Here is an 8335-nt window from a genome sequence, read left to right as displayed (position 1 = left end):
TCAATCAAGTGTTTTTTTTCATCATTTATTCTCTACAAAAAACCTTCCGTAAAAGGAAAAAAAATGTAAAACGGAATGATGGACAGAAATACCCATTTTTTAAAATATATATGTATAGATTTATTTATTAGAGGTAAATTGAGCAAATTGGCTATTTCTGGCAATTTATTTAAGTGTGTATCAAACTGGTAGCCCTTTGCATTAATCAGTACCCAAGAAGTAGCTCTTGGTTTCAAAAAGGTTGGTGACCCTTGGTGTACAGTTACAGTATGTTACGTGGTTGCCTGGCACCCCCCCAATTCTGGTAAGGGATGTTGAGTTGAGTTCAGTTTCAATTTATTTCAAACATGCATACGATATAATGTAATGCATCACATATGTCCAGTTGTTTCATTACAGCCCGCCCTAAAAGGAGTCCGAAGAAACTAAGTTTATTTAATCCTCCCCCTTTTCATACCGGAGCAATTTTATCCTATTTCCCCGTTCTCTGTAACAGAAGAGTGAACAAATAAATAAACAAATAATATACCATAGTAAATAAACACATATTAAATACATAAACGATCTTTGTCTCAATATTTTTTGGGGAAAACAAAACAAATAAAAAAAGGGAATCAAGATTTTCATTATAATTATTGTTCTGTCTACTTTCTGAACACTTGTAGTTTGAACCGTCTCTTAAACTCAATCATATTGGTGCTTTGTTCGATTTCTTTGGTTAATCCATTCCATAATTTAATTCCACATACTGATATGCTAAAGGTTTTAAGTGTTGTATGTGCATACAAATGTTTTAAATTAGATTTTCCTCTTAAGGTTATATTTCTCATTTTTTGTTGAGGATAATTGTTGTACATTCTTGGGTAGCAGGTTATAATTTGTTTTGTACATAATTTTAGCTGTTTGCAAATGCACCAAATTGTTGAATTTCAATAATTGTGATTTAATAAATAAAGGATTTGTATGTTCTCTGTATGCAACTCTATGTAATATTCTAACTGATCTTTTTTGTAACACAGTTGGTGAGTAAAGAGCACATTTATAGTTGTTTCCCCATATTTTTGCACAATAACTCAGATATGGTAACACTAGGGAACAGTAGAGAATATAAAGAGACTTTTGGTCTGGAACATGTTTTGCTTTATTCGTTATTGACATATTTCTTGCTACTTTATTTTGTATATTTATTACAAAAAATTTCCAATTCCTTTTATCATCTATTATTACACCCAAACATGTTGTTGTATTTTACCTTTTCAATGTCTACTCCATCTATTTGTATTTTTGTTTGACTTTCTCTTCTAGTTTTACCGAATAGCATTATTTAGTCTTACTGAGATTCAAAGAGTCTGTTTTTGTCAAACCATCTTTTTTAATTTGTTAATTTCTTCTGTTATTTGTATTATGTTTTGTGTCCTCTCTCCTAAACAAAATGCAGTTGTATCATCTGCAAAAAATACTAACATTCCCAGTGGGCACCCGTCCTTAGTTCAACGTCGAGGTGACGTTGAAATTACGTCGCGACCTCACTCAACCATATCCTGACCAAATCACAACCAACTGACCCCACCACACCATATGTTGCAAATCTGGTTTGTTTTCATCATTGGGGGACATCGTCTTTTCAACGTCGTTTCAACGTGTACAATTCAACTCTCCAACCATTCTGCGCGCATCGGCCATTTGCGACAGTTTTCAACGAAACCGCCTCTTGATGGCAGCGTGAACTAAAAGCCAAGCTTGTGCGCATGCGTGCTGAAGTACTTCCTTTCCAATCCAGCAAGCAAGACAAAGAGCGAAGATTTGAATTGGAAATCGAACTATTTCACTGCAAAGAAAACCATCGACGTCCATAAAGATTCAGGTTTGTACCTTGAGATAATACTGGTTATTTATATCGATATAATTGTGGCCCTTTCACAAGAGGGTTGCAGGAAAACGAGAAATTTATCTCACGCCTATTCTCAACGTTTATTTTGACTGTATAAACTGGACCCGAGCAAACTTTTTTTTTCTCCCCAAGCAGAAAACTAACTATTTTTTTCCCCACCTGCCCAAAAGCAAACAATTGTTTTTCTAGGTTAACACAAAACAAAACATTTTTTTGGGTTCTGTACCCATTGTCTTTTACAGCCGCGCCAGTCACTGCATTAATTTACTTCCTCTTGATTTTGATCTTCAAAACACCCGTCTGGATGGCAGTTAGGTTTTTCTGGCTCATTTTAATGTTTATTTAAAATGTTGCCAGTTTATTTTAAGTACAGGTACGTTTTAATTAGTTTGACTTGTTAGCAAGGCTTTGTTCCAAAAGACAAGTCCACGGGTCGCCCATAAAAGGATTCATGTAATATTAAATGCTGTTATCTTTACTTATTTTTTTTATTTTACTGACGAAGCCAGTACTGCTATTACAAGAGTTTTTGTCAAGTATTGAAACTTCAAAATGGTTTCACTGTTGACCTGTTGGCCAACATGTATATTAAAATATATGACAATAAAATATCCAGACAGATTTTGTTTCATATGTTTTATGATTGACAATAGAAGAATGCACGGAGCGCAGACATTTTTGGGGGGTACAACGTTTTTTCTATTGGCACAAGAAGGCAACCAACATTTTTTTTTGCAAAGCTTACAGGAGCAAACTTTTTTTATATATACGTCAGGAGAACAAACTATTTATTTTTCAGTTTTTGCTAAACAATCTCTTTTTTTCCCCAAAAAAACATACCCTGCCCCACGTTTCATCTGGTCCGCTCCTAAGTCTATGTACATGTACCACTACTGGTAATTGAAAAGCAGAACGTTAATGCAAGGCAATGTACCAATGATTTCAGTTATGCATATATGGAACAACACAGTACACTTGCTATGATACATATGATACCAAAAAAGATAATTTTTTGATTAAACTGCCCTTCCATGTGCAGAAGTTGGAGACAGTGGAGGAACTATTCGACCTTGACAAGTTGATAAAAACTCAACCAAGCAAGAAAGATTTGCTGGTAAGTAATTTTAACATTATAATTGTGTAGCTGTTTTTACATCGGAAATATTATTGTATTTAGGTAGAAATTTCAGGTTATGAAATCGTGTAGATAAAACATGTGTAGGTAAAACAGGCCCTATACTTGAATGTATCTATGTGTTTGCCAGCCCCTGCCTCCAGTGTATGCTAAACACATTCTCTTGTATATTTGCAGACAGCCAGGCTCTCAAAGATTGGTGGATATGACTTAAAGAGCTGTTTAAGCACCATCATGGACAGGTATTTTCCTCTTTCTCTACATATATATTAAAAATAGGCGATATAAAACCCAAATTCTAATCTATGAGCGCTAGATCGGGAATTATAATAATGCAAAATTCCGTACTTTTTGGCCTGCATGTATGACTTGCGTGTTCAATTTTAGGTTCATGACAAATGAATTAATGTCCAATCTGAACATGAAAAGGAGAGGGGGAAAAACTGGCTTTGCCGAGACGAAGCTGCTCGATGTAGTCACAGGTGAGTTTGTGTGTGTGTTTAATAATTACATTAACTTGATTGGGGTAAATCACATGCACCCTTAATTAATTTGTATTCTTTTTGCCTGTTTACAGCTAGTGTCTTGGATACCCACAAGGGGACAGAAACGATGGTCCATGATGCCATAAAAAATAAACTGAAATATGCCCCTGGACAGAAGGGAGGAATAGGATGGGCATCACAGGCTAAATAAATAATTATATCGATTGACATTCTCCATTTTCTTTGTTCTTTAATTTTGCATTAACAGGATTCAGCCTGGAGCTATATATGCACCATGTTTTGTTGTCTTTAATTATATTGATATATTGATTGATATTACGTTGATAATTGGTTGGTTGATCTTAGGTTGAAACTGAAAGTTGAATCAACGTTGAAACATTGACGTAGATTCTACGTCGGTATTTAAACATTGATCCAACTTTAATTTTCAACCCAAATCCAACGTTATTTCAACACGGGAAAGTAACGTTGTTTCAACGTTGATTAAACGTCTCTGTTAGGTAGAAACTGAAAGTTGAATCAACGTTGAAATATTGACGTTGATTCAACGTCGGTATTTAAACGTTGATCCAACTTTAATTTTCAACCCAAATCCAACGTTATTTCAACACGGGAAAGTAACGTTTCAACGTTAATTAAACGTCTCTGTGCCCACTGGGTTAAGTCCTTTGTAACTACACAAATGTCGTTTTATACAAAGATTTAACAACTTTTGGTCCAAGTATTAATCCCTGAGGTACGCCACAAAATATTTTCAGCTCTGTGGAAGTGTTGATGGAAGATATAAGAAGCGATCTTGTGTAACAAGCTCAATTATGTCTTGTAAATAATGTATTTTACAATGATTTATTATTGTTATAATTACACAATATGTGTAAATTACATGTAAATACCTGAATCTTGTTTGATATTTGTCGATGTGGAATTATTGTCCCGTTGTCCCTCCTACTGCAATAATTACTGGGACACCTGTTTTTTTATATGCGTTGGACATGCCTTCCAACTTCCCCTTTGTCTATGATAACAGGAGAGGTATGCGTCCATGCGACGACAGAAAATGTATCGTCTTGTTGAGCACTTAAGTTCAATTTCTGGTTCATTATTATATTTGTGTAGGGGCTCGACGATGGCAAAAAGTTATTGACGACAGTTGTATTCTGTGTATTATCGGTTATGTTTTTATTTCACTGTTGTACAAACCCTGTTTCCATATGAGTTGGGAAATTGTGTTGGATGTAAATATAAACGGAATACAAAGATTTGCAAATCCTTTTCAACCCATATTCAATTGAATGCTCTACAAAGACAAGATATTTGATATTCAAACTCAAAAACTTTATTTTTTTCTGCAATAATAATTAACTTTGAATTTCATGGCTGCAACACGTGCCAAAGTAGTTGGGAAAGGGCATGTTCACCACTGTGTTACATCACCTTTTCTTTTAACAACACTCAATAAACATTTGGAAAGTGAGGAAACGAATTGTTGAAGCTTTGAAAGAGGAATTCTTTCCCATTTTTGGTTTATGTAGAGCTTCAGTCGTTCAACAGTCTGGGGTCTCCGCTGTCGTATTTTACGCTTCATAATGCGCCACACATTTTTAATGGGAGACAGGTCTGGACTGCAGGCGGGCCAGGAAAGTACCCACACTATTTTTTTACAAAGCCACACTGTTGTAACACGTGCTGAATGTGGCTTGGCATTGTATTGCTGAAATAAGCAGAGGCGTCCATGAAAAAGAGGGCACTTGGATGGCAGCGTATGTTGTTCTAAAACCTGTATGTACCTTTCAGCATTAATGGTGCCTTCACAGATGTGTAAGTTACCCATACCTTGGGCACTAATGCACCCTCCATACCATCACAGATGCTGGCTTTTGAACCTTGCGTCAATAACACTTTTGGATTGTTCGCGTCCCCTTTGGTCCGGATGACACGATGTCGAATATTTCAAAAAACAATTTAAAATGTGGACTCGTCAGACCAAAGAACACTTTTCCATTTTGCATCTTTCCATCTTAGATGATCTTGGGCCCAGAGAAACCGGCGGCGTTTCTGGATGTTGTTGATAAATGTCTTTCTCTTTGCATAGTAAAGCTTTAACTTGCACTTACAGATGTAGCGACAAACTGTATTTAGTGACAGTGTTTATCTGCAGTGTTTCTGAGCCCATGTGGTGATATCCTTTAGAGATTGAACCTTTTGATGATTTTATGGACCGTAGATGGTGAAATCTCTAAATTTCTTGCAATTGCACTTTGATAAACGTTGTTCTTAAACTGCTGCAATGAGGTGGCGACTTGTCCAGCGTGTACGCCGCCTTCCGCCCGATTGTAGCTGAGATAGGCACCAGTGCCCTCCGCAGCCCCAAGAGGGAATAAGCGGTAGAAAATGGATGAATGGATGGATGGGTTCTTAAACTGTTTGACTATTTGCTCATGCAGTTGTTGACAAAGGGGTGTAGCTCGCCCCATCCTTTCTTGTGAAGGACTGAGCATTTTTTGGGAAGCTGTTTTTATACCCAATCATGGCACCCACCTGTTTCCAATTAACCTGCTCACCTGTGAGATGTTCCAAATAGGTGTTTGATGAGAATTCCTCAACTTTATCAGTATTTATTGCCACCTTTCCCAACTTCTTTGTCACGTGTTGCTGGCATCAAATTCTAAATTTAAATATTATTTGCAAAAAAAAATGTTTATCAGTTTGAACATCAAATATGTTGTCTTTGTAGTATATTCAACTGGTTATGGGTTGAAAATTATTTGCAAATCATGCGCCCCCCGCCACCCCAAAAGGGAATAAGCGGTAGAAAATGGATGGATGGATGTATTCTGTTTATATTTACATCTAACACAAATTCCCAACTCATATGGAAATGGGGTTTGTACGTAACTCTTCCCTTGTGTCTACGATAACAGGAGAGGTAGGCGTCCATGCGACGACAGAAAATGTATTGTCTTGTTAAGCACTTAATTTAAATATCTGGTTCATTATTATATTTGTGTAGGGACTCGACGATGGCAAAACGTTATTGACGACAGTTGTATTCTGTGTATTATCAGCTATGTTTTTATTTCACTGATGTATGTAACTCTTCCCTTGTGTCTACGATAACAGGAGAGGTAGGCGTCCATGCGACGACCGAAAACGACCTACTCAGTGGCTTAGTGGTTAGAGTGTCCGCCCTGAGATCAGTAGGTCGTGAGTTCAAGTCATACAAAAATGGGACCCATTACCTCCCTGCTTGGCACTCAACATTAAGGGTTGGAATTGGGGGTTAAATCACCATTAATGATTACCGGGCGTGAAATCCTCTGCTGCCCACTGCTCTCCTCACCTCCCAGGGTGTGATCAAGGGTGATGTGTCAAATGCAGAGAATAATTTCGCCACATCCTGTATGTGTGTGACAATCATTGGTACTTAACTTTAAAATGTATAGTGTTGTTAAGCACTTAATTTCAATTTCTGGTTCATTATTATATTTGTGTAGGGGCTCGACGATGGCAAAAACTTAACTTTAAAATGTATAGTGTTGTTAAGCACTTAATTTCAATTTCTGGTTCATTATTATATTTGTGTAGGGGCTCGACGATGGCAAAAAGTTATTGACGACAGTTGTATTCTGTGTATTATCAGCTATGTTTTTATTTCACTGTTGTACGTAACTCCGCCCTTTGGTCTACGATAACGGGAGTGGTAGGCATCCATGCGACGACAGAAAATGCATCGTCTGGTTCAGCACTTAATTTCAATTTCTGGTTCATTATTATATTTGTGTAGGGGCTCGACGATGGCAAAAAGTTATTGACGACAGTTGTATTCTGTGTATTATCAGCTATGTTTTTATTTCACTGTTATATGTAACTGCGCCCCTTTGTCCACGATAACGGGAGAGAGGCTCGGCGATGGCAAAAAGTAATTGACAACAGTTGCATTCTGTGTATTATCAGTAAAGTGCAGCTGAGCAACCCATGGTGTCGGTCGTTTTCCATAAAATCCACACAACGCAGAGGAAAAGACCACCGGTTACACTTGGAACACGTCCACTTCCCCACTCGCGGCCCTGTGAGGAGAGAACTGTGGCCCCAAAGCCGTCTCGGTCTTATTCTTAACTCTCCCGAGTATCTGGAAATGGATCGGCCCCGGGCCCTGATCTGTTTCATATCCTCTCCGTTCTAAATCGTGACACACCTCGGGACACCTGTGGAAAGGAAAGGAGTGACAGGTCCACACAAAACCATTTTTTTTCTTCAGCGTCGTTCCCCCTTTTGTAATTCCATTCACTCCTTGAGAATGAAGAGCCAAAAGCACATTTCCCACCTAAACTAAGCCACCAAACTCAATACCACATTTTTTCCCCTTCTTCCCCCACTCAGGGAATGGGAGCGCTATTAAATAATTCAAATGACTGTCCTAGGATGCCAATCAGAAATACTACACCCATAAAAGACATGTCTGTGCCTGGCGTGGAGCGGAGGCCTTGCAGCAAATGAAGGCATTATTCTTGTTATCCTCTGGAGGATGCAGCAGCAGGAGTATTTCTTCTTCGGGCTTGTCATCCACTTGTTTCTTTATTTTATTTTGCGCGGAGGGATGTTTAGGTTTCTGAGGGAGGACATATCTGCGGGGTGAAATGACTGTCAGCCCGCTTGAACGGCGCCTTTATGCTGGCTCCAAGGTGAAAAACTGGGTTAGGGGAAGAAAAGGGTTGCATGTATCTTTATTTATATAGCTCAGTTGGTAGAGTGGCCATGCCAGCAACTTGAGGGTTCCAGGTTCGATCCCAGCTTCTGCCATCC

The 8335-nt window shown here is 38.0% G+C and overlaps 1 long non-coding RNA gene across 1 annotated transcript; it reads left to right on the top strand.

Annotated features, from left to right (window-relative positions):
- The first annotated feature begins 1733 nt into the window (after nt 1-1733).
- LOC133559896 (uncharacterized) lies at nt 1734-3736 on the top strand. The gene is made up of 5 exons (XR_009808314.1): nt 1734-1864; nt 2931-3005; nt 3204-3268; nt 3414-3508; nt 3604-3736. It is a non-coding gene; the product is annotated as an uncharacterized LOC133559896 (long non-coding RNA).
- Nucleotides 3737-8335: the final 4599 nt, after the last annotated feature.

The sequence above is a fragment of the Nerophis ophidion genome, linkage group LG10, assembly GCF_033978795.1.
Source record: "Nerophis ophidion isolate RoL-2023_Sa linkage group LG10, RoL_Noph_v1.0, whole genome shotgun sequence".
In the NCBI taxonomy this organism is placed as follows: Eukaryota; Metazoa; Chordata; class Actinopteri; order Syngnathiformes; family Syngnathidae; genus Nerophis; species Nerophis ophidion.
This window is presented reverse-complemented; position numbering and strand designations above follow the sequence as displayed.